Source organism: Sorex araneus, chromosome 2 (assembly GCF_027595985.1).
Source record: "Sorex araneus isolate mSorAra2 chromosome 2, mSorAra2.pri, whole genome shotgun sequence".
Classification (NCBI taxonomy): domain Eukaryota; kingdom Metazoa; phylum Chordata; class Mammalia; order Eulipotyphla; family Soricidae; genus Sorex; species Sorex araneus.
The window spans coordinates 325,199,614-325,226,432 of NC_073303.1; the positions used below are offsets into that span (position 1 = coordinate 325,199,614).

Sequence of the window (26,819 nt, forward strand, 5' to 3'; positions counted from 1 at the left end):
ACTTGTGTATGGGGCTGAGAGGTGTTTGCTTTGCCCGATTAAATCCCTGCCAGGATATCTAGCCCCCTGAGCATCACCACAGTGGTACTTGAGCACAGAGGTAAGCCAGGAGCACCACTGACTGAGCTTACCCCTCACCCCCAAAACAAGAAAAATCAAAGACCTTGTTTATGAAATAATAAAAATAGTAAAGGGAATACAAAACATTTACTAAGCTCTTACGATGTTCTGTATAGTTTTCAAAGTTAGCAATTTAGGGGTTTTAGGAGAATATTCTGCTTTATATTTACATAAATACATAAGATTCATATATTTTAATTTTATTTTTACTGAATTACATCATTATTTATGAAGATAGATTTTTCAGTGGGTACGGTGCTACCAGCAGGTCAGCCTCTGGGGTGAGAGCATCAGCAGCATCCTGGTGCCTTCAGACTTCCTGATACTATAAAACTGCCCCTGTGCCTTTGGCCAGATCCAAATATCTTGGGGCCAAGTTTACCAAGAAATTAAACGTCCAAAAGTTAGGCCAAAATTTTGGGCTACAAACCACGTCTGGCTCAGCTACAAGCTCATTTATTGGCCTTATTTCAGAGACTCATGAATCTCGAAAGAGATCAAAAGCTGTAGCAAGGACTGGCAGCGAGGGAGTTGTGTGACCTACAGGGCACATGCCAATAGTTTATTTCTCAGGAAAAGATAAAAACAAGGACTATGATCCAGAGACACAGAAAAGAATCTCCAAACTGAGCAGCTAGCTGCAGAGATGCCTCTGGACCTTAAGCCAGGCTGACTTCACCAGGGTGCCTCAGATGGGGGCAGTTGTCGTCCCTCCGCACGCCTCCTAAAAATCCCAGGAGTGGGCAAGTTCCAGAACTCAGGAGTGCAGGTGTGTGGGTTCAGTGATGGCAAACCCCAGGCCTTAAGGTATAAGGGATGGGCCAGTCCTTCTCATCCCTTCATCCCCATGGGACCCTGGAGGTCATGCCCACAAATTGCCTCCGGCTGCTACTTAAACTTCTTAATGGCCATGGTCCAGAGACACACAAAAGAATCTCCAAACCAAGCAGCTCACTGCAGAGATTTCTCCAGGCCCTAATTATCTAAAAGTTTAGAATTCTAGGACCATGAGGCTGCACGACATCTTATGCTTTCATAATAAGCAATGCAAAAGAGAGTACAGGAGAGATTGTCTGCCATAGAGGCGGGGGAGGGGTGGGGTGCGATGCGGGGGGGGGGATACTGGGGACCTTCTTGGTGGAAGATGTGCATTGGTGGAGAGTTGGGTGATCAATCATTGTAGGACTGAAACTCAAACAGGATATCTTTGTTACTGTATCTCACGGAGATTTAAAAAAAATATAGAAAAAATAATAAAATAAAATTTACATACTGAATAAAAAAAAGTAATGTAGATTCATGCCCAATGCAATCAGCTTAGTCAATTGCTGAATAAATAGCAGTACTCCTACATTAAAAAAAAATAAAGAGATTTTTCAATCAGGAAAAAGAATAGTTGAGAAACCATAGGTACCATTTACTTTGTGCATACTTAATATGTGGAAGCTATTGTATATATAGAGTCTATTTCTCAAGACAGTCCTATGAATTAAGTATAGTCATCCTAATACCTAGAAGAAAAATTATGACCACGCTCAGTTCAGTAACTTAAGCAATGTGAAAGTCTGCCAAAGTACTTTAGTTGCCATCATCTGACAAATCAGAACAAGCTGCTTGCTCTCTTCTGCAGAGTCTCCACCAAAATAGAGAAAAGTCAGAAATTAGAATAGAAAGATATCTAAAACTTCACTGAAAATGTATATACAAAAAACAACGGAAGTCCCTTGTATTTCATGTTGGGATAGAAGTGCTAGGAAGTATATACGTCCCTTTTCTAGGAATTCTGTAGAAGAGGAGTTCAGGGCAAATGCCCCAAGTTAATTTCCCAAGACAATCTATCTCCAATTTTCAGGTCTTAGAAACTGCTCTGGACTATTATTGAACTTAATTGCTAATTTTCATTTCTATGCAAATTCTTAGTTATCATTGTGGATGTAGAAAGAATTAGAAACACCCATTTTTCCTTGTCCCCCCCCCCCATCAGATGGCTACGTTTCAAGTCAAACAATGTTGATTTTATGTCTGAGGGATCGGATCTATTACACAGATATCTTTTCAAACCATTAAATGAGAGTAGAAGCATAATTCATGCTATACCATCCTGTAATATCTCTAGAACCCAAGGGAGTTGAAAATTCCCCCAATGATTTTGAGTGGAAGTTTTTATGGAATATTCCTTTCGCTAAGTGAATTTTTATATGTAAATTACTAATGTTGAGAAAATATCACAAATAATTTATTTTAAAATCACATTGAGGATTTTTCCCGATAAGTGACTTCTTACAATTTAAAGGAGTATCTTACTTTACATAATGATTCATTAGTCGGATGTTTACTAAAACTTTTAATACGCCCCAGATCCCTCATACATAAGCAGATTAACATGTATCTCTTTACCCTTTTCCTTATTAATCACAGTTTTCCCAAGGACTTTTCTAAAGCATTTTCTCAATGTTTTCATCAATTTTACTTACTAATAAAATGATTAAATGTTTCTGATATTAGCTTAAACATGCAATGTAGTGCTAACTTAATTTCAGTAGAACACTACTTTCCATTGCATAAATAAGCCTGCATCATTTTTTTGAATAGGCATCACTTCTATTCCTTTGCTTATGCTGTCTTTTTAAAAAATGAATCACTGTGAGATACAGTTACAGACTTACAAGTACCCATCCCTCCACCAGTGCCCATTCTCCACCAACAATGTTTCCAATATCCCTCCCGTTACTCCCACCCCATCCCTATCCCCCCTACCCCCCTACCCACCCCCACCCCCGGCCTCTGTTGCAGACACATTCCCTTTTACTCTCTTTCTCCTTTTGCGTGTTATTGTTTGCAATACAGATAGTAAGTGGCAATCATGTTTGGTCCATAGTCTACTTTCAGCACTCACCTCCCATCCCAAGTGAGCCCTCCAACTATCATTTACTTAGTGGTCCCTTCTCTATACCAAATGCCTTTTCTCCAAGCATGTGAGGCCAGCTTCCAAGCTGTGGAGCGATCCTCCTGGCCCTTATCTCTATTAATCTTGTGTGTTAGTCTCCCAATCTTATTACTTTACATTTCACAAATGAGTGCAGTCATTCTATGTCTGTCTCTCCCTCTCCGACTCATTTCACTTAGCATGATATTCTCCATGTTGATCCACTTATATGAAAATTTCGTGATTTCATCTTTTCCAACAGCTGCATAGTATTCTATTGTGTATATAGTTTCTTTAAACAGTCATCTGTTCTCGGGCACTCGGGCTTTTTCCAGATTCTACGCCTGCATCATTTTAGCATTTCTTACTCACAAAAACATACACTTGAATTAATCTCCAGAATTACAAAAAAAACACAAAAATTAAAAAACAAAGTGTTTGGTTTGTCTACTGGTCAAATTCTTTTGAAGCATGTGTTCCTTTCCGTCTAGTTATTACCTATCCAAATGCCTTTATGATAAAATTATGTATCAAACTTTCCACACATTTGTTAAGCTATGCCTAGTAAAAAACTGTGAGTAATGTTGCGAAGTCCCCATTGTCACAAAATTATCAGACTAGAGATAAAAGTGGGATAATGTCTAAATCTTAGATTAAACAAAAAAATGGCTTCTTCTCACTGGATATTTATTTAAGGAACCAAAACACTCTGATAGAAACGTTATTAATCAGTATATTTCCTTTATGATCCTCTGCATATAGTACAGTTGTGTTGTTTCTTACAGTATGTCTAATAGTATGTCAACATCTCTGGGGCAGGCTCAGAAAATATCAACACAGGAGTTAAGAATAAATGCTCCTTTGACTCTGATTCCTCAAATACTTGTATTGGTTAAAAATTAAAGAGTTAGGGGCTGGAGAGATAGCACAGCGGGTAGGGCGTTTGCCTTGCACGCGGCCGACCCGAGTTCGATTCCCAGCATCCCATATGGTCACCCAGCACCGCCAGGAGTAATTCCTGAGTGCATGAGCCAGGAGTAACCCCTGTGCATTGCTGAGTGTGACCCAAAAAGCAAAATAAAATAAAATAAAATAAAAAAATTAAAGAGTTAAATCAAATCAAATATACATGACACAGGCAACTAAGGACAGTGCCAAAGTCAGAAGTCATGAGTTAAGTGTGTAGGAAAAATGGCTTTTTAAAACTCATATTCACTCCAATATACACTGAATGTGCTGTGACACCAAAGATATGTGATAACATCCACCTTTGACAACTGGCTAAATACAGTGATTAAGTGATTAAAAATGATTAAGGTGAATTTTCCCCTTTTCTTATGCCATTTTGTAAACATGAGTCCTGATCCAGCATGGTTTATCATCGTACCTCTTATGACAACATTGCTTTCTGGTCCTTTTATTTTGAGTGTTTCTGCTGGAGCCATCTCTGTAGAGCATGTGGTATACCACAGAGACATTTACTCTACGGGGTTTCATGGGAACCATTGAAGACTTTGAAAGGACATTGCTGGAGTCATATATCACAAAGGGAATACATGGCAACTTTATAAGCAGATACTAATTCCAATAGACTAATTACAACTCACACTGCTTTTCTGGAACACTGTTGAAACACTTGGCAAACACACTATTCTATGGGCACAGAATAAATCTCTTAAGGTTAGATAACAACAATGAATTACATTTGTGGGGTATGTGTTACTTTCCTCAAATCTGATAGATGCTGCTGAGAATGAGAGATGGCTGCGCGGTCATTTTCCTTCTCTCCAGCTCGTGTGGGGGCATGACAGGCCCCAGGCCAGTCCACTGTGGGCGCACTGAGTCAGGGTCAGGATTAGGACAGGCTCCCTAAGGAGTCTTAACCCAGCTCAGTCAGAGTCCTTACCAATTTCCCTACTGGCATCCGCGGCATTTTTCATTCTGTTCTCTTTCTGCCTGCACGAGCCAGGATTCAAGCTGAGAAGGCTGGCAGTCAGAGTACTGACCTGCAGGACCAGCAAACCTAGTTCCAGCCTCGAGCACTTCAGCATCCTATTTAATCAGTGATCCTGGCTCCCTCGACATTCAGTCCTATTTCTCTATGAATAAGGGCAGAAGCTGACTGATAGGATCAATTTCCATTGCAGGTTCAATTCACAGCTCATTTCTCTGGAACTCTGCACTTTACCTTCTATTACGACTACAGTGCTTTTTCTGAAACTCAATTTCAGAACCTGTGAGAGATATTTGGATGCAATTTTAGGATCCTGTCATTGATAATCAAAAACATAGATTACAACCAATGCTTCTGCTAACAGGTTTCTCTTTTCTACCTCTTCATGAACTATCCAGAGTCTATTACAATAAAAGAAATAACCTGCATGGTGTGGTAAGCCCCTATGGGCACTTTCAGTTGCTGTATTTCTGTCCCTTCAGTCACACAGAAGGTGAAGAAAGCACAAAGTTAGAGCTTTATCAATTATTATCTGAAATAATAGCTCACACTCATTAAATAATAGTATATAAGCTCATCTAGGCATCCAATGCAGCAAATATTTCAGGCACATGACAGACACTGCTTTCAAGTGGCATAGCTTGTGGCACCAATTTTAAATGGCATTATCAACTGAGGTTATTTGGTTTCAGGATAATTTCACCAAGTTTTTCAGGAATTTTTATGAGTAGAAACTCAGGGGCCATGGGACTGGAGTGATAGTATAGCAGGTAGGGCGTTTGCCTTGCACGTGGCTGACCCAGGTTCGATTCCCAGCATCCCGTATGGTCCCCCGAGCACTGCCAGGAGAAATTCTTCGTAGAGAGCCAGGAGTAATCCCTGAGATCTGTGTCCTCCCCCACTCCAAGAAAAAAAAAGAATAAAGAAGATGAAGAGAAGTAATGGAGGTAGAATCAAGGGCTTTGAATACATCACGGATGTAGAGAAGTGAGCTATATGTACAAACTACAAAATCAACCACACAGAAAATATCAGATCTGAACTATGAGTATCACCTGTCATCCCATTATTTATCGATTTGCTTGAGCAGGCACCAGTAACGTCTCCATTCGTCCCTGTCACATGCTAGTTTGTTGAAGACATTATAGTAACTTTTCACTAATACTTAAGCACATACCACCAATGAATAAGAAAATCTATCACTTGTATCACTTGTCATCCCGTTATTCATCGATTTGCCAGTAATGTCTCCATTCATCCCTGTCGCGTGCTAGTGTAGCCCAATGGCGTCTGTTCGCACCAGGAACATGAAGAGCCTCAAACTGTTTATTCAGGGTCTTGGTGAATAAGTTTGACCATCTTGTACGTGAGCGGCCACACAGTCTTTTGACGTGCCATGGAATCCAGTGGGTAATAGCTCTAGTCCAGCGGTCGTCTCTGAATCACATTACGTGTCTGGCCCATCTGATTTTTGATGCCTTGGCAAACCAGACAGCATCCCTGATGCTTGATCATCGACAGTTTGGAACTCCAGATTCCTTCTCTCACTTGGGTGAAACGTGATACTCCAAACATAGCTCTTTCAATTCCTCTTTGGGATACCTGAATAGCGTTTTCATCCTGTTTTCATAGGGTCCAGGTCTCTGAGGCATATGTTAGTGCAGGGAGAATGGTGGAGTCAAAAATATGTGCCTAGAGCCAGAGGTTCTTCCTCCTCTTAACAACTTCTTCGATGCTCTTGAAGGCATTCCACGTTTCTCTCTTCCTCCTGCGTAATTCTGGCACCAAGTCATTCCTCATGTTGAGTTCTCGACCCGGGTACACAAAGCTGTTGCATTCGGAGATGTTTGTTCTGTTGAGAGCAAATGGAGTATCAGGGACTAGTTCATTTTTCATGGACATCGTCTTGGTGTGATTTAGCTGCAGTTCGACCTTTCCACACTCGTGGTCGAAGTCAGCCAGCATTTGTGCCGCTTGGCTAATATTCGGTTAGCCAGCTGAGCCACTGATGACATGAGAACGATGTCATCAGTGAAGAGGAGGTGGTGTAGTTGCCGACCATTCATCTTCACTCCCATTCCTTCCCATTCCAGTCATTGCATGATGTTCTTGAGGGTGGCACTGAAGAGCTTCGGTGAAATGGTATCACCCTGCCAAACCTCTCTCTTTATGTTGATGAATACTTCTTTGTAGAATGGTGGGATCCTGGTGGTGAATCCATAATACAGCTCGCAGAGGATCTTGTAATGAGATGTAATGAGTTTGAACATCCAATTTGGCTAGGGCTTTGATGCCCACTTCAGTCTCAACAGAATCAAAGGCCTTCTTTAAATCAAAGAACATTAGACAGAGGGGCATCTTGAACTCTCATGAGACCTCAATGAGCTTGGTCACCTTGTGGATATGGTCGATCATGCTGAATCCTTTTAGGAACCTGGCTTGCTCACCTGTTGTCCCTCATTATAGCGTTATGTCAATTCTATTCAGGATGATTCGAGTGAATAACTTGTAGATGATGGATGAGGCAAATCAGACAATAGTTGCCGATGTCGTGTATGTCTCCTTCTTGTACAACAGGAAGGTCCTGCTGGTTTTCCATTGGGACGGAACCTTGCATACAGACAGGTAGCATGTGAAGAGCTGAGCCAGTATATTGACAGGTACTGGTGGCAGATTCTTCAGGTGTTCAGGTCTAACCTTTTTTAGACTGGGTGCTGTACGCTTCTTTACCAACGAAATGGCGTGTTGGATTTCTAAAGGGAGAACGCTGGGAACAACATATTCATCCTGCGGAATTTGGTATATGGGCAGGTGGACGTGGGTATCAAAGATATCCGAGCAGAAGTCATGAATAACCTTTTCCATTACCCTTCTGGAAGATGTGGTAGATCCATCAGGACGTTAGAGGGCAGTCATCTTGGTCTTATAGTTAGCGAAGGACAGGTGGGTATTGAAAATACTTTTCCCAGCTTCTGCCACATTGGCCAACACTGCTGCTCTTCTCTCTTTGAGGTCTTTTTTTATCACTTCTCTGCACAGCTTTTCGAGCTCAGACGTTAGCTTGTGATTGCCTGAGGCTCGTGCCAGATCACGTTGGTTAATAAGCTCAAGAGTTTCCAGAGACAGACACAGAGACTTTTTGTGGCTTTCTCTCTCTTTGCATTCCTCGCACGATCATGGAGGTGTTGAATCAGCCGATTGTATTCCTCGTCGATGTTGTCAACAATAGCATCTTTCCATATTGCTGCTATGGGACTATAAGTACTAAACTATAAGTACCAAACATTAAAATATGTCTGCCAAGAAGGCAGACTGGGGGTGGGAGGGATCCTGGGGACACTGGTGGAAGGAAGATGACACTGTTGGTAGGATTGGTGCTGAAGTAGAGTATGTCCAAAAACCAGCTATAAATAACTTTGTAAATCATAGTATTAAATTAAAATGAGTAAATAATTTTTTTTTTTTGCTTTTTGGGTCACACCTGGTGATGCACAGGGGTTACTTCTGGCTCTGCACTCAAGAATTACCCCTTGCGGTGCTCAGGGGACCATATGAAATGCTGGGAATCGAACCCGGGTCAGCTGCGTGCAAGGCAAACGCCCTACCCACTGTACTATCGCTCCAGCCCCATAAATAAATATTTTTAAAAGAAAATAAATAGATATTTTAGTTTAACAATATTCAGTAGTTAATTTGTAGAATGGAGGTTGGAAAAATGAGATTGCAAGTAATTTATTATTGACTATTATTTACACAACTATTACTATAAATGGACATTTATAAGGCCTAACTTGACTGGAACATTTGCTATATTTTATAGTAACTAAAATTGTCATTATTTGTAGAAGGAACAGCTATGGTTAAAAGAATGCTGGTGAAAATGTTGTCTGGTCCAACACCTCTGGAAAACAGTATGGAGAGTTCTCAGTAAGCTTAAAATTGAGCCATAAGACCACACAATTCTACTTCTGGGTATTTTCTTACAGGACAGAAAAACATTTATTCCAAAAAAATATCATTATTCATTGTAGCACTCAGTACAATAGATATGATTTGAAATCTACTTATATGTCCAACAACAGATCAATGGGTCATGAAAATATGGTATATATACACAATGGAATATTATGCAGCTGTAAAGAATGATGAAGACATGCAATTTCTTATAACATCGATGGAACTGGAAGATATTATGTTAAATAAAATAAGCCAGAAGAAGAAGGATAAACACAGGATGATACCATTTATATGTGGTATTTAATTGGATGAGGAAAACACAGGATAATACCATTTATATGTGATATTTAATTGGATGAGGAAATGTGATGGTTTAAAGGACGAATGCTACATCATCCTCGTTCCTTCTAAGAAAATAAGAAAAGATAACAAGTGGAGGAGTGGGGAAGATGAGGCACATGAAAAGCAACAGGGGTCAAGAGTCAACAGACATCAGTGGTTTTAAAGAATGACAGAGATAAATATTCCAACCACAATCAACAAGACTGAAATCATACGGCCCAAACTTTAATAAGCAAGCTTCAAAGGTACTTGTCAAGATGGCAGGCTGGAGAAGGTGGAGGAGAGGGAATCCGGGAACACTGGTGGAGGGAAGTTGACACTGGTAATATTGGTGATGAAACATTGTATGTCTAAAATCCAACTATGACTAATATTGTAAATCATGAAAATTTGATTAAACAATATTTAGTAATAAAGATGCTATTCTGATAATCATGAAGTATGTTTTCTGTTGATATAACTTTAGACTTTTGAAATTTTGAAAATAAAAATTTGAAATACATGAAAAATCCAAATTAAAACAATTAGTATACCAGATGTCAATGCTGCACGCTTCGCTTCAGTTCACTTTTTATTAGAGTTAATATATTGCTGATATATAGTTTTTACTTTACTTCAGGCTATCTCAAGTTTATTATGTATCATCAGGCATATATTTTACTTTTATCACATATTATCTAGGATGCTTAAAGTTTTATACACTGCTACCATTCTTTGAAATAACATTTCATTCAAAAGTAGCCAAGCTGAACCATACAGATCTAGTTGGGATTCATAAACGAATAATATTGATCACTTAACCTCATGTAGAGAAATTTCATTAAGTAAATAAACCATGGTCTACTCCCTTACTTCTTTCTTGCAAAACAGATTGAATTGAGTTTACTCTTCAACTATAACAATGCCACAATTGTGTGTACCTATGTTCTTGTATATGTGCATGTGTTCATATTGGTGTGTGTCTGTGTTTGTGTGTGAGTGTTCATGTATGCACATGACTGTATGCATATATGTGTGCACCTGTGTACTATGTGGCTGTGTCCAGGGGCCACAGTTATACTGGGGTGAATATGAAAAGTGGAAACTTGTGTACATGTAATTTGTATTTCTTTTAGATAATGTAAAATTGGACTTCAAAAGGAAAACAATGTTCAAGTGTTTCTTTTCCTCCATAAATATTCTGTATTATACTATTAATGGTAATGCAATTTAATTATTGTTAATGGTTCTAGTACAATGTAAAGAAGTAAACCCTAATGTGTAATCATTTAATGAGCTAGAATTTTTAAATGTGTTATGTATAAACATTTCTTTCTTTGGCTATACATGCATGTGATAAGCATTTCTTTTTATTGCTATTTCTTTTTATATAGGTATATGTAAATATAATTATTCAAAATGATACATTTATGCCAATTGTATAATTACAATTCTAATGCCAACAGTATTAGCATTACTACTAGTAATATCAGTAGCTATCAACCTATAATGAAATCTAACATTAGAAAGAAAAAATGATACTTGAATACAAGTTTGATAGTCAAGAATAAAAAATATTTAAAATTGTACCAAGAGTATCCCGCCCGCATGGCAGAGCCTGGCAAGCTACCCCTGGCATATCTGATATGCCAAAAACAGTAACAGGTATCACAATGGAGACGTTCCTGGTGCCTGCTCGAGCAAATTGATTAGCAACGAGATGACAGTATTTGTAAAAATAATTATGTCAAATGAAGTTTTAAAATGACAAAATGGGTGGAAGAGATAATATATCCTAGTAAAACACTTGATTTGCAAGAGGCTGACCTGAGTTCCATCTCTGGCATCCTGTAAAGTCCCATGAGTATCACCAGGAATAATCCCTGTGCACAGAGCCTATAGTAAAACCTGAGCACTACCAGGCGTGGCTACAAAATAAAGAAAAGGATGAAAATTGATTACTGCACGCAAGGGTATATCAGCAAGGAAGGGAACACTTACAATCTGAATTAGAACCTTTAAGTTACTGGCAAGTTTTCTGGGGCAACCATTAAAACATTAGCATTGGGAGAGACAGTGTGAGAGTTATGCCACTGACTCCTAATGTGTGTCCCACCACAGAGCCTCCTAGTAGGTATCTAAGATAAAGTACAAACTGTTGGCAAAGTGGAGCTCAATGCATAGATAAAACACAGACTATAAATGAGTATGTTACTGCCTAGTGTAAAGCACACATGCTCAATATATGGTCACATATGCTCAACGCTCAATGCATAGTAAAACACATACTGTGGATGAGAATGTTGCCCTTACATATATGCTTTTTCTTTTCTTTTTTTTTTTTTGGCTCACAGAGTTATATATAGTTGGTGTTCCTCCATTTGGATGTATTTTGTTTGAAACTCAGATTCTTTGGATCTGGGTATGTGACTCCATTCTCAGGGTGAGAACATTTTGGGCTATAATTTCCTTAACCAGTAATTTTTCCCCAGTCTCTCAAGAAAGTACTTCTAGACTTTTCTGATAACAACAACAACAACAACAACAACAATAATAGCACTGTTGCACTGTCATCCCGTTGTTCATCGATTTGCTCAAGCAGGCACCAGTCACATCTCCATTGTGAGACTTGTTGTTACTGTTTCTTGGCATATCGAATACGCCACAGGTAGCTTGCCAGGCTCTGTCAGGGTGGGCGGGATACTCTTGGTAGCTTGGCAGGCTCTCTGAGAGGGATGAAGCACAATAATAGACAGCACAGCAGGTAGGGCATTTGCCTTGCATACGGCTGACCCGGGTTCGATTCCTCCACCCCACTTGGAGAGCCTGGCAAGCTACTGAGAGTATCCCACCCACACAGCAGAGCCTGGCAAGCTACCCGTGGTGTATTGGATATGCCAAAAACAGTAACAAGTCTCACAATGGAGACATTACTGGTGCCCGCTTGAGCAAACAGAAATAATAAAAATAACAACAACAATAATAATGCTAATAATCTGAGCACTTTTTAAATATCAAGTTTTCTGCATGTCTCCCTCAGTAATTCAGATTTAGTAGTCTTGCACCCACCAAAAGCAATTTTTTAAGGTCAAAGAAATTTAGGAAAGAAGCCCTACCCCCTGCTCCTCTAAGTATGGTTTCAGTCTGGGAAGAACACAACCCAGCAGGTCTTTACAAATGCAGTTGCTCAGCCTTCACCAAGAACCTGAAGCCAAATCTTCATTTGCATACTAAAACCTGAGAAATTGACTTAAAAGAGTGTGCTTCAGAGGTAAATTGGATATTAGCATTTGTTTAGGAAAATAAAATGTTTTCAGATTAAATTTTAGGTTCAAAGGTAAGAATCATGTTTTGGAATCTTTGTGTTATACATGTTAATACTCCATGCACACAAACTTCTGCATGTTTATAGATGTGTCACATCTATATGTATAACGTGCCACATGAAAATAAATTCCATACTAGCAGAGAAAGAATATGATAAATATATTTGAAAAAAATCTCTTCCCCATGGGTTTCAGGAGGTATGTACAGAAATATTCTTAGCAGCATTGTTGACCAAAAACTAAAGAAAAGAAAAACAAAAAATACTCTAAGAGTCTACAAAGCAGGAGAAATATAAATATTCATAAAATATAAAATGATGCCATAGTAAAAATAAAGGTGGAAAAATATAAATTTCAGAACACTATTATGATACAATTTATGAAACTGAAAAACAAGCAAATGGAATTTGTTTAAAAATACAGGGATATTACAAAACTATTTGAAGAACAAAAATGAAAAAAGATTTTGGGGTGTTTCGGGATTCACCTAAGTGGTACATAGGAAATATGGTCGCCCTTTCCCAACAATTCTTAGCCCACCCCAGGGCCTGTGAATCCAGGGACACTCTAGAAGCACACACTAACAGTGTCTGGGGCTCCAGGGCCATACTCTGCAATGCTGGGGGACTTTGTGGTGCAGGTGGTCAAACGGATCCACTGCAGGCAAAGTATGTACTTAACCCTAATACTATCCAAAATATGACCAGGCACACATGCAAGGCATGAGTCTTAACCCCTATACTATGTATTAGGCCCCCACAAGAAAATTTTCACATGGAAACGCAAGTGGTATACCTCTTTGCTGGAGGCAGAGGGCATATAATGGAAAGTACACAGGTAGCTCATATAAAGTTTCCAGGGCCATGTTTCAAAGCTAAGAAATCTATTTGTTATGCTGCATAATTTATCTGGGTTACATATAATATTTATTAATATCAATCCTGCATAATAACTTCAGAAACACATAATAACTTCAAAAGCACATTACAGGGAAGGCATGGATATCCCTAAAATACTGATTCCTTGATATTTCCTCCTAGAAAATAACCTGCTTGAGATGGAAAGAGACAGACAGACAGACAGACAAACACTATGGTTACTACCAGCCAGATTTAAAGCAAATAAGAAGCTCACTGAAGAGTTAACTGTTCTGGGTATATACCTATGCATGGGGAACTCTGACTTGAAAAGCTCTGCGAAGCTCTTTCCTCACAAGATGCAATATGCTTTTGCAATAGAAATGCTCTCATGCCAGAAACATGGGGTTTGGGGTACCCCAGACTTTGGGGTACTGATAGCTGAATCTTAGGTTTGAACCTAAGATTCAGGAGTCAAAGCAATAGGTCAGTGAGTAACATATTTGCCTTACATGTGGCTGACTGGATTTGATCCTTGGCACCCCATATGGTCCCCAGAGCCCGCCAAGAATGATCTTTGAGTGCAGGTAGCCCTGAACACTGCAGGTATGGCCCTCAAACCAAAACAACAGTATAACAGCAATAAATAAACCCTGATGCTCAGCTCCAAAGCTTAAGGGAACAATTATTAAGGAGACTTTTGAACCAACCTATGTTCCCTCCCTCCCTCCCTCCCTCCCTCCCTCCCTCCCTCCCTCCCTCCCTCCCTTTTTTCCTTCCTTCCCACAATGAGGTCCTAAACAGAACTCAAGAATGGCAAGTCAAGGGAGCATTGAGCACCCAGTAAAGTGTAATTGTGAAAACCCTACACAGTACCTTTGTGCAATCTGGCAATGAGGGATACTTCCTTCCTCGTTCACTGGAGATCTTCCACAACATACTAAAGAGTCTATGTGACTTATGCTATGCATGAGCCCTTTCTGTTCACACAATGCACGACCTGCACAAATATATGCTGTTGGCTCATGAGAATTCCTGTGGTTTTGTACATGTACATTTCTGTGCTCATACATGATCAAAAGATATGATTCTTATATGCTGTATCATAAGAGTCCTTAGAGAATACACTTTAAATGAACAATTAAAAACGTACGAAAAGTCAGATATGCAGAAGTAAATTATGATATAAGCATGTTAGCTTTTTCCCAAGAAACTGATATAATTTACTCCTTCAATTATATTTTAATATTCACATATATGAGCAAATAAATTGTATTTTCATGAAGGTACTAATTCTAGCCTTTCCTTCCTTATCTTCTCTACCCCTCATACTGATGTCAGATGCCTTTGATATGTGACAATTCATCTGAATCAAAGGATTTCTAGTGAATGATCTCTTTATCATACTCACCAAATAAAATATGTAAGTCACAACTATCAAACAGAACAGATAACCATTTTAATTTTCCATAACCAGTCAGGCAAGTTATATTAGCTATATTCTAAATTAGTTCTTTCTCCAAAATTAATATCTCTGCTCTCACCAATCTTTTATATACATCAAAGAAACCTTCCGTTCTTGCTTTAAAAATCAATCTTCCTTATGGTCATATCTTTTCCAGTTAAAATGAAACTCAGAGACTTTCAAAGATCGATGTTGCCCAAATCCTAATATTCATACGCTGATTAAATGTTTTAAAGTTTCGTTGAATCCTGTATTATCAACTATGTTAAATTCTGACTACCAGCTCTAATTCGATGCTCTATCAGAAGATGCCACTATATCCAAATTAATGCATCTGATAGTACGACATTAATGTATAATAATAAATAATATGCATTTAGGTCATTTCTTTTTTTCTAACAAATTTATCTATTTTCTTCATAAAGATTTTTCCATATTCCGAAACTCTCTTACTTTACTGCTTTAAGGAAGTCGCACAAGCACCATAAACATGGCTCCTACTAACCCCTGGAATAGTTCATTTTTGCCTGAGCTCCATGGTGACATTTCCAAAGTGTAAAGTTCATTGCTATAGAAGGAACACTGTAGCTATATAGTGAAGTCAGACTCTCCAATTGCTTCAATGCACTGGAATGAACAAGCGACAATTCATCCTATAGATGAATTTTACAAGAAAACTGTTGTAAGAAGTAAAAATGAGTGTGCAGTAAAAGGTTTCTTTGATATTTATTTCAGACTATAGAAAAGAGGAGGATGCAAAATGATTTTTCTCTGATATTTTCAGAACTGTCAAAAATTGGTTTGAAATGAGTTTCAGCCTTTTCTAAAACTCATAAAGTTGTGATACTCACAAAAAGCTTTGGAAATTTGGATCTGATATTTTACTGAGGCAAAGAAGTGCTCAAAATAATTCATGCTTTCTTACAGAAGTAAAGTGATTAGTACTGGGAAAAGACAATCACATACAAGTTTGAAGTATAGGAACCATTCTCTCTAGTTAACACTAAGCAAATAAATGTTTATTTTTATTTTTATTTTTTTTTGCTTTTTGGGTCACACCCAGAGGTGCACAGGGGTTACTCCTGGCTATGCACTCAGGAATTACTCCTAGCAGTGCTGGGGGACCATATACGATGCTGGGAATTGAACCCAGGTCAGCCGCGTGCAAGGCAAACACCCTACCTGCTGTGCTATCACTCTAGCCCCTAAATGTTTAATTTTTAAAAATTTGATTAGAGCCTTCACTTTTGGCATTTGATATCTTTTTTATTATAAGTTTTCTGTATGAAGCTGTTTATGAGTATGGGCGCATTATTTTTTACCAAAAACTGCACTCAACTATGTAAGATTGATCACTACACTATAATTATTCATCTGTGCTTTCATCAATAGCTTCTTAAGAGCTTTGTTCATTTGAAATCCTAGATGACTAAAAAATTTATATTTAAAAACTTGGATTTCTGATCCCTCTACTCGTTTAGGGAAACTTCGAGAATGAGAAGAAACAATGCTGCTGTAGGACTACGGCACATCTCCAGCACCCCACTGAGGGCTGTAATAGCAGGACAGAACAAGGTATGACATGGGAGGAAATGGAACCATTTCTTTTTTTCTTAAAAGATAGAAAGGAAAATAGTTTCTAACTTGAAATTATTTTTGTTCTTCCAGTTTACCTCTTTGCTGGGTTATTTCCAAATTCTGTTCTCAAATTAATTTTGCTTTTTCATATTTAGTCCAGAAATAACTTTTGTGTTTCTTTTATAAGCTTTTCAAATATTCAGATGATATGAGGAAGTTCAACTTTCTGATTTAAGAAATGGGAACGTAATGGGGAATTACTCTGTTATTTTCTTAGACACCATAAAATCAATTATTTATTGAAGACAGACTGATTCATCACCACATCCTCCACTGTCTGTAGAACTGTGTTGTCTCTTCCATCTTCCTTCAAGGGCATCTTTATTTATTTATGAATGGCTATCTCACACTGCTCCTTCAGAAGAACTTTTATCTCCTGATTTTACAGCACTAAGATGGAGAAAGTTCTAAGCATCCAAATCCTGACAGTTTATAAACTTGACGAAGGGATGAGCCACATGGTCTCATTTGGCTCATACAGGAGCCCTTTGCTTTTCCTGTATACGTCTCATTCCTCCCATTCCTCGTATTCTGACAGCCTGTGAGGAGAGTGCAGTGGGGTTAGGAATGGTGAACTGTGGAGCTTTATAAAGTAACTTAGTCCTTCTGAAGCCATTCTCAACCCATCTGACATGGAAACCCTAAGTGACAAACATGTACAAACACATACAATTAACTTAACAAATGACGTGTATTATATCATGATGATACAGAAAAATTTTGTTCTCAGGTTGCTCGTTGCTTGGTGCTCCTTTAAAAAGTTGAAATGTTTTCCAGGTAGCTCTTGAATAAAATAATAAGGAAATTATTATCACCAAAATAAATTATAATAGCGAATTCCTTGATTATCTAAAACAAATCAGTTTAGGGCCAGACAGTATAGGGTATGTTGCTTGCCTTGCAAGCAGCTGATCCTGGTTTTATCCCTGGTGTCACATGTGGTTCCCCAAGTACCACCAGGTTTGATTTCTGAGCTGAGCTGGGTGTTGACCACAAATAAACAAATCATAGTACCCTGATTAGCAATTTTTTTAAATTAAAATTGTTTAGTTGACACAAATTTTTTAAAAAATTATTGCTTAGTATGCTTGAGTATTGTTTAGAAGTGGCTGAAAATTATGGAATATATGAACTAATCTAAATAAGGCAGATCATTTTCCATCTAGCACTTATTTTTGACTGAATTACTTAGATTCTTAACTTGTTGAAAATTAACTACAGTTATTTATGAGTATCCACAGATAACAATTCCAATGGGCTATTACTGACATGATAAAAAGTAAAAAGAGACTTTTATACTTAACAAAGCTTATTTATTGTGAATGATAAAGTCTTATGAAATTAAAAACTGACCTTTCCTTGGCCTAATGCTCATTTTCTTTAATTTCTTGAATTTTTTTACTATTACCTTGCAGCTAGAGCACAAGGTGGAGCTGGTATTAGAAGGGGATCAATTCAGACAGTGCCAGGAGGCATCACTGCTTAGCTTTGATGTGAAGGTGCAGGAATACGAATTTAGGAAGAGTTACTGCATATTATCAGATCAATGCTTTGAATGACATGGCGTGAGAGAGTCAATTGGATCACACAGGGGAGACTAAAGGTGCTGTATCCTCAATTAGATATCCTTGTGGGAGAGGGGAAGATGACTGTGTCTATGGTAAAGACAAACTAAAAAAACTGATTCAAGCAAGAAGATCATATCAGGGAGCTCCGCAGATGCATGATTTGGAAAATTTTTGGAGAAGCTGCTGATAATCATCACCCTCACAGCAGAGTGCATAGTGGGGTGGGGAACAGTTAGAAAATAAATAACTGGAAGAATCAGACACAGGGTGAATTGAAGATCATCTTTTTATTTCTTTTTTCTTTTTGAGTCACACCTGATGATGCTCAGGGGTTACTCCTGGCTCTGCACTCAGGAATTAATTCTGGCGATGCTCAGAAGACCATATGGAATACTAGGAATTGAACCCGGGTTGGTGGCATGCAAGGCAAACACCCTACCTGCTGTACTAATGCTCCAGACTCTGAAAATGATATGTAGATGCAAGATAGAGACAAGAATATAGGATAACTGGAATTCTCAATTTTCCATGAGGCTTTGAGGTTTTAGGAATTCACTACATACCCCTTTGAGATACACAGATTATAGATAAGTGAAGATCATCACTACTAGGTATCTTACTGACAATGACAATACAGGTAAAGATAAATACCTATGGCCAACTAAGTAAGCTTTTGTGTAACATTCTTTCTAATTATTCATAATTTCAGCTCTTAGAGTTTTATTCACATGTCATAAAATTCACCAATTTAAATTATATGATTCAATATTTTTAGTGTATCATAAATTTATAATAGTAGTGAACCACAATACAAGTTTAGAATAATTCCACTAGCCACAAAGAAACCAAACCCCATAACATAATACAACAGGGACACCTAGCCCTGAGCAACCATCGGCCTAGCATTTCTCACCCTTTTTCCCTGGTTTTCTTTCTTTTTTTTTTTGCCCCATGTCTGTTTTCTTCACATCACATCTCATTTCCCTTTGTGGCCCCCGAGTCTTGTGCCACAGGGTTCCATTTACATGATTTTCACCGAGCTCCCCTTGGAATACCCTGGGAGCCTTCAGAGATATATGTGGCCCCAGAGAAGAAACACTAGCACTCATGCGCTAGGGGTAAAGGTAGCTGGGATGGAGAGAGGAGCACTAAATAAATGATGTTTGGAGGGATTGCTCGGGATAGTAGATGCATGTTGAAAGTAGACTATGGACCAAACATGATGGCTGCCTGTTACCTGTATTACAAACCATAACACCCAAAAGGACAGCAAGAGTAAGACAGATTTTGCCAACCACAGAGGCAGGAGGTAGGAAGAGGTAAGTGTGGGGGGAGGAATATTTGGGAACATTTGGGGTAGGGAATGGACACTGGTAGAGGGGTGGATGCTTGAATATTGTTTGATTGAAATGCAATTATGAAAGTCTGTAAGTCTGTAAGTGTATCTCAGGATGATTCATTAAAATTAAAAAAATGATAATTTTAAAAAGAACAATAATAAAAAACAGAGAAGAAACACTGACTTTGTCTCTACAGAGCTGCGTGGTTTAGACATTTCATAAAACTAGATTCATACAATATATGTTCTTACTCATGACCTCCTTTTACTTAGCTTAATGTTTCCAAAGGTCATCATATCATATCATATATATAGTACTTCATTCCATTCCACAGCCAAAAAACCGTTATGTAGATATATAATGTATCAAAAATCTCATCAGTTTACAGAAACTGTTGGTTGTATCAATGTTTTAGATCACTGTATCACTGTCATCCCACTGTTCGTCGATTTACTCGATCGGGCACCAGTAATGTCTCTATTACACTCAGCTCTGAGATTTTAGCAGCCTCTCCTTACTTGTCTTTCCCAATGATTGGAAGTTTTTTCGGGGTCAGGGGAATGAGACTTATTGTTACTATTTTTGGCATATCGAATATGCCATGGGTAGCTTGCCAGGCTCTGCCATGCATGCAGGATACTCTTGGTAGCTTGCCGGGCTCTCTGAGAGGTATCTATATATCTGTTGCTGTATTTTGGATATGAATATACCATAGAGAGGCTTGTCGTGCTCTACCAAGTGGGCAATAGACTTTCCGTAGCTTGTCAGTTTCGCCAAAAGGGAGAACTAGGCTCTTAGATGCTTCCAGGAGCTTGGTTTTATAGTTTCTGGATGTTGGCCATTGATTGGATAACATGGCACTGGGGGCAGTCTCAGGGTATGACTGCCTAGCTACTGGAAAATGGAGGATCTGAGTGGAAGAGGCCCAGTCCTGTTCCCAGCATCTTTGGAAATCTCTACCCCAGATCCTGCCCACCTGGGTTCCTCTGCCGGCTCCCCCATGCGTGAGCTCGGTCTGAATGTGTGGAGAGTGGCCCTGAGCATGGGCCATAACACTCTTAAAGTTTTAGATATAATGAATAATGCTACTATAAACATTTATGAACAAATTTTTGTGTGGTTATATACTTTAATATATTCTGGACATATTCTTGGGTATTCAGCTAGTCGTGGAATTACTGGGAAATACAGTAACTCTCTGCTTAGACAATTGAGGAACTCTGTGTCTGTTTGTATGGTGCCTAAACTATTTAAAATTTGTGTGTTTTTATCTAAACTCATAGAACTGCAAAGCAAAAACAAGTGAATTAATTTTACCCAACATTGTAATAGTGAACTAAAACAAAAATATAAACTTAAGAGATATTTCATTATTTTGTAAGGAAAAAATTCACAATGGTAGTATACAAATATTTCAATTTCTCGATACCTTTGGGCACATTTGTTAATTTAACTTACATGTTTTCATTTTATCTTTTTCTTGCAGCATTAAGTAGTATCTAATGATTTTGATTTCCATGTTTCTAAAAGTTTATGATACGTATCTTCTCTTGTGTTCTTTGATCCTTTATAAATCATGGTAACTAAATTTTTAAAAAGTGATTCTGGTTTTTATCGCTATTAACACTCTTTGTGGTACAGAGGATCAAATTGGGTTCCGGCATGTGTGAAGCAAGCATCTTTGGGTACAGTATACTGTCTAGAAGAGACACATTTCTGAACACTATGAAAGAAGACGCACGTCAGGTCATCACAAAAGAGATCCAAGACTGAAGCAGATTGGTGCCAATGTAAAATTGGAAATTCTACCAGTAACTTGCAAGGTCCTTGGCATAAGATGGTAAAATATATCTTCGCACATTTCTGAGAGAAAGATTAAGCATATTATTTACAAGGATAGCTACCCGTGGCATAATCAATATGCCAAAAACATAACAACAAGTCTCACAATGGAGAGAGATGTTACTGGTGCCCACTTGAGCAAATCAATGAGCAACAGGATGACAGTGACAGTGATTAACAAGGACAGGAAGGGACACTGGATACAAACTGGTATCTGATTGGCTCAACTGTCAATGGGGTAGGTGCTAAGCTGCCTGACTTCTTCAAATATGACATTCATGTAGCATTTTATTCAAGCATGAAGATTCTCAAAAGCACTGAATTGGGAGGGATAAACTGGGCTTGTATCAAGAAAATGATAAAGTGAAAATCATCTTTAAAATCAAATCATGGGGCCGGAGCGATAGCACAGCGGGTAGGGCGTTTGCCTTGCATGCGGCCGACCCGGGTTCGATCCCCAGCATCCCATATGGTCCCCCAAGCACCGCCAGGAGTAATTCCTGAGTGCAAAGCCAGGAGTAACCCCTGAGCATCGCTGGGTGTGACCCAAAAAGCAAAAAAAAAAAATTAAAAAAAATAAAAAAAATAAAAATCAAATCATGCAATGGGGTGAAGTGTGGGGCATGGAACAGATAAAAGACAAATAAGAAATTCTTTAAACTATAGACAGTATTTCCAAGAGAGAATAAAGAAGAGCTTTGTTTGCAATGTATTAGACTGTTTCTGAAAGTTTACCCAATATGGCACAAAGAATCTATATGAAGCACATGGTCAGGTTATATAACTTAGAGGTTTAGTGAGTATTCAACCACTGGCATAGATAATATTTCTAAGAAATATCATTAAAAATAATAAAGAAATATTAGAAGGCTATATTAGCTGAAGTTTATTTTAATTTTATATTTATTCTTTAAGACGCTTCAAGGCATCTGCTGTCCCATATGAAGCTGATGGTAATAAATATTTAGAGTTATCATTTAAGCCATTGATTCTTTGATATATGACATTTCAATACATTACAATAGATTTTCCTTAAAAATTAAAATAAAATAATCAAAAATTTAGTCAAGTGAGAAATTTTCAACTCTGAACTAGAGTCAACTGGTATTTGGATTTTATATTTGGTACATACTTAATAGTTTTACATTTTAGAGAATACCTCATTTAAATTCTAATGTATTTTAATAAGGAATGAAAGAAAATATCACCCAGTATTTTTTTCTTAAATTACCCTTGGTGCTTGATTACTCTTCTACAATCAAAATCACGTCTTAAATATGAATGATACAAAACAAGACTACAGCCTGAATGTCTAACAGAGAGATTTTAGCTGCTTGTTTAAAATGACATACCTAGCTATTCAGTAATCACTTTATAATAACCCCTTTCATTTCCAAATCTACTTAGCCATCAGGCAGTAGTGAGGAAAATGCTAGCAGCAGATTTTACAACTGCACATTAGTTTTACATTTCATGACAAGCTAATTCTAGAGAGTTCTAAAGAGAGACAAGCATGAGTTCTTGTGATTTTTCTTTCCTTTGCATGAAGGAGACATATGTCTAGCTTCTAAATGAAATATAAAAATCTACAGACATATACTTTTCACTTCACCTGATGTCAGTGAAAATTTGCCCCTTTGCACCCTTGATGCCACGGTACATCTCTAAGTCAACAAAGAGTAACTAAGATGACAATTTTTCTTCAACCAAAGCCAAAGAGTTGTACTATAAGGGTTCAGGATCCTAACAACTGGACTTAATCATAGTATGATAGGTCCTTTTGAGAAATATTGGATGAAAATACTGCATAAACATAATGCAGTACTTCAGATTACTCATTTTATAAGGCAGAAAACATAACTACACTATATTAGTATGACAAATGTGCTTTGCCATTTTAATGTGGCCAAACAAAGGATATTTCTATATAGAATAACTCAAGGTCATGCTTTATGATGCCTCTAATTGAATTCTAAATCCAACCATGTATCAGATGTGTGTCTAAAAAGAAAAAATAGCTGAAGAAATAAATAAATTTTCAATGAACTTTTAAAAGTCACCCACATAGAATCAATTGTTAAGTTCTTGGTTGAAGTATTTAAGTCTGCCATGAAAATCACCTGGTAAGATGATAAACCATCATATAAATCTTCACAGATTTTAGCAACTTCATCATTGCCAGGAAAACATAAGCACAGATGTTGTTTATAATTTTGTACAAAAATAAATGGGATACGCTATTTCATACATCAGTCTGAAGAAGATGTAGCAAGACATTCTTGCTATCACTGCAGTCTAGTGTTGCTGACAAACTGCATTAATTCAAAGACATACCCAACAATGTAAGCTAAATTCAGAATTTAGGACAAGGCTTTTCTTGACAAGACTGCATGACCATATAAATCTATGCTAAAGAAATGTTATCAATTAATGCCACAGGGCTCTATAGCATAGTTTTTCTTTTCCGTAAATAAATATGTTCTGATATGTGTAATCAACCTGAGCCAAAGCATGTAGAATAAAATGACTTTGGTAAATAAAATTTTCAAATGCTGTAACTGATAAATCAACAATATTTTCCACATCAACTGACAAAGTAAATTTTGAATTGCTTAGTGCATTCAGGCCCAGAATGAACAAAAATAATCATCTCAGCAAAGAGTTATGCATTAACTATTTAAAATATCTGTGAGCAACACAAGAATCAAGTATATATATCTGTGCATATATATATCTATATATCTTGATATTAAAAGTTAATAGCACTATAGTACTGTCAATTTGCTCAAGCGGGTACCAGTAACATCTCCATTGTGAGACTTGTTGTTACTGTTTTTGGCGTATTGTACCTTGCCAGGCTCTGCCGTGTGAGTTGAATACTCTAGGTAGCTTGCTGGGCTCTCCAAGAGGGACGGAGAAATCGAACTCGGGTCTGCTACGTGCCAGGCAAAAGTTAATAAGTGAAAAAAAATTGCACTGAGTCTCATTTGTTTTTTATTTCTCCACTTAAGAATCCATGGAATTGTTCTCAAAAGTGCTACCAGATAATCATTCTCAAAAAAAAAAAAAGCACGATTCTTTTACTTTAATCCTACTGCTATCAATAACTGCAAAGTATATATTTTTCTTTCAACTAAATGTAAGTTTTCGGCTTGTTTGCCCCACAATTTTAATGCTACCACATGTATTGCTAGTCCACTGTAGACTTGTAGTTAGCAGTAAAAAATCATAATAGAGGAAGCAAGAGCAGCTATCTCTTGATCTGGAGAACTACTCAATAACAACAATAATTTTAAATAAGAGCACTATTTAGATGTGGCCCAAATGAGAACAATATCCATAGTTGACTACCACATGCTCCAGATTCAGAGAAAACACGCCAGCAGTCCCCGCCCACTTCCACAAACTACCAAGTTATTGCTCAAATCTAGAAGCTTAGAATGCATCAATTATAAGACTAAACTAAAAGGCAACTTTGCAATGGGCAGCCAAGGTTTCATATTACCCATTAGCGATCCATGGACAAGCTGAATGGGTTTAGCATGTGGAGAGATGCTGCAGCTTGGGGAAACTGTACCTGGAAAAGGAATGATTAAGATGGGCAGTTGTACATGGAAAAGGAGTGGTTAAGTTGGAGGAGGTTTCCATATTGTTTAAGGAAACTGTCCACAAGATGTTTAACCCTTTTCCATATCTAAAACTCATTACAATCAGTAGTAAATCTATGAACAAAAATATTTAAATGACTATCTCCAACAAGTTATTAGTTTTTAATAAAAACAGTTTGCAATATATTCCCTAAAACTTTTTTTTAAATTAACTCTGACCTTTGATTACTATTTTTGATAAAAATATGTACATATGAGTATTCTCAATTTTAGGAAGGCCCTTCTAACAACCTCAAGCTCCCATTCCTTGTCTATCCTTTTGTAAGTTACTTACCACCTCCAGAACTTTTCAGTTTTGAGAAAAAATACAGCTCTAGCTATGCATTAAATTGCAGAGTTTGGAAATGGAGAGATAGTACAATGGGTAGGGTGCTTGCCTTGCACACAATCGGCCCAAGTTCGATTCCTGGCAGCCCATATGGTTCCCTGAACACCATCAGGAGTAATTCCTGAGTGCAGAGACAGGAGTAATCCCTGAACATTGTCAGGTGTTGATTACGATTACCAAAATTAATGAATTAATTAATCAATCTGAGAGTACAAATGTTAATTAAACACAATACATACAATCTCCTTCATTTCTTTTCCTTTCGCTGTTGTAGTTTTTGTGTCATGGGGCATCACACATAGTTGTTCGTGGTGTTTGCAAAGGGTTGTACAGTTTAGCTTCAGTGCTCAGACACTTGGATTGCACAATTTGTGTTGTGGCATCACAAGTGTAAGTGCTCCCAGGATTGAGTTCAGCATGTGACATAGCGCTGGGACTGAACTTAGCCTCAGTACTGCATGGCAGGTACTCTACCCAATACCATTAATTTCATAGGGAAAAAGAATATTCTAAAAATGACACTTAAGGCTTAGTGGAAATAGAAGATTAAGATCAATCTCCTTTAATCTAAATAAGCAGAACTGAACAAGTACCAAATTATTGAGAAGACAATGAAAATAATCTGTATAAGTTTTCAGAACTTCTTATGAGGTTTCATTTTCTCATTGGTAATTTCTATCAATACAAAATAGTATACAGAATTTAATGGGTACTTGCAACACTGACAACAGCATTTTATTAACTGCAGAGGCTGACTTCTAGACAATAAATCTAGTGTTTTCTAATAATGTAGGCATTAGAAGATGCAACTTATAGAACTATGAATGTAGTACTTACTTTTGAGTAGCACAAAATCGTAAGATGTACCAGGTTTACTCTAACTTAGTAGACTAGAGAATAGTTCAGTAGTTTACTCATATTAAGTTCTTTTCCAGATATAAAGATGTTTTTACCATGGGTTAACTAACTCAGTGAAGTATTTTATTTTGGATTTATATATTACTTTAATCACTCATACTGCAACTTCTGGACTGAAATCAAGAGACTGATGAAATGGCCACTGGAAAGGCTACTGATCTCAAGACAACATTGCGATTAGAAGTCTGGATACCAGTAATGGATTCATGAAGCTGATTGCTTGGAAGAAAAGAACAAAATCAGAAGGACAGAGCATGTTTTAAATCCTATATAGACTCCTCTTCTTCCCACCCGTTCCCCTATTACCCTCCTGATAAATCCAGTGGGAATCTGGTTCATGTAACAATTTACCTCATTCTAAATCCAGAGATGTTTTTATAGAGTCAGGTGGAAGACAGAGACAGTCGCATTTCTCTAATCTACATAGTCAAACGTGGTGGTATTTTGAGGAAATGTATATTTATATACATATATTACTTATACATACATATGCATATACATATATTACATATAAATACATATAGATATATACATACATTATATATAAATACACACATATATTTGGCAGTGCTCAGGACTTACTGCTGACTC

At 37.6% G+C, this 26,819-nt stretch overlaps 1 protein-coding gene across 11 annotated transcripts in view; it reads right to left on the minus strand.

Moving 5' to 3' along the window:
- Positions 1–26,819, minus strand: part of PTPRM (protein tyrosine phosphatase receptor type M) — an 853,909-nt gene that overhangs the window by 335,815 nt on the left and 491,275 nt on the right. The gene's annotated exons all lie outside the window — the stretch shown is intronic.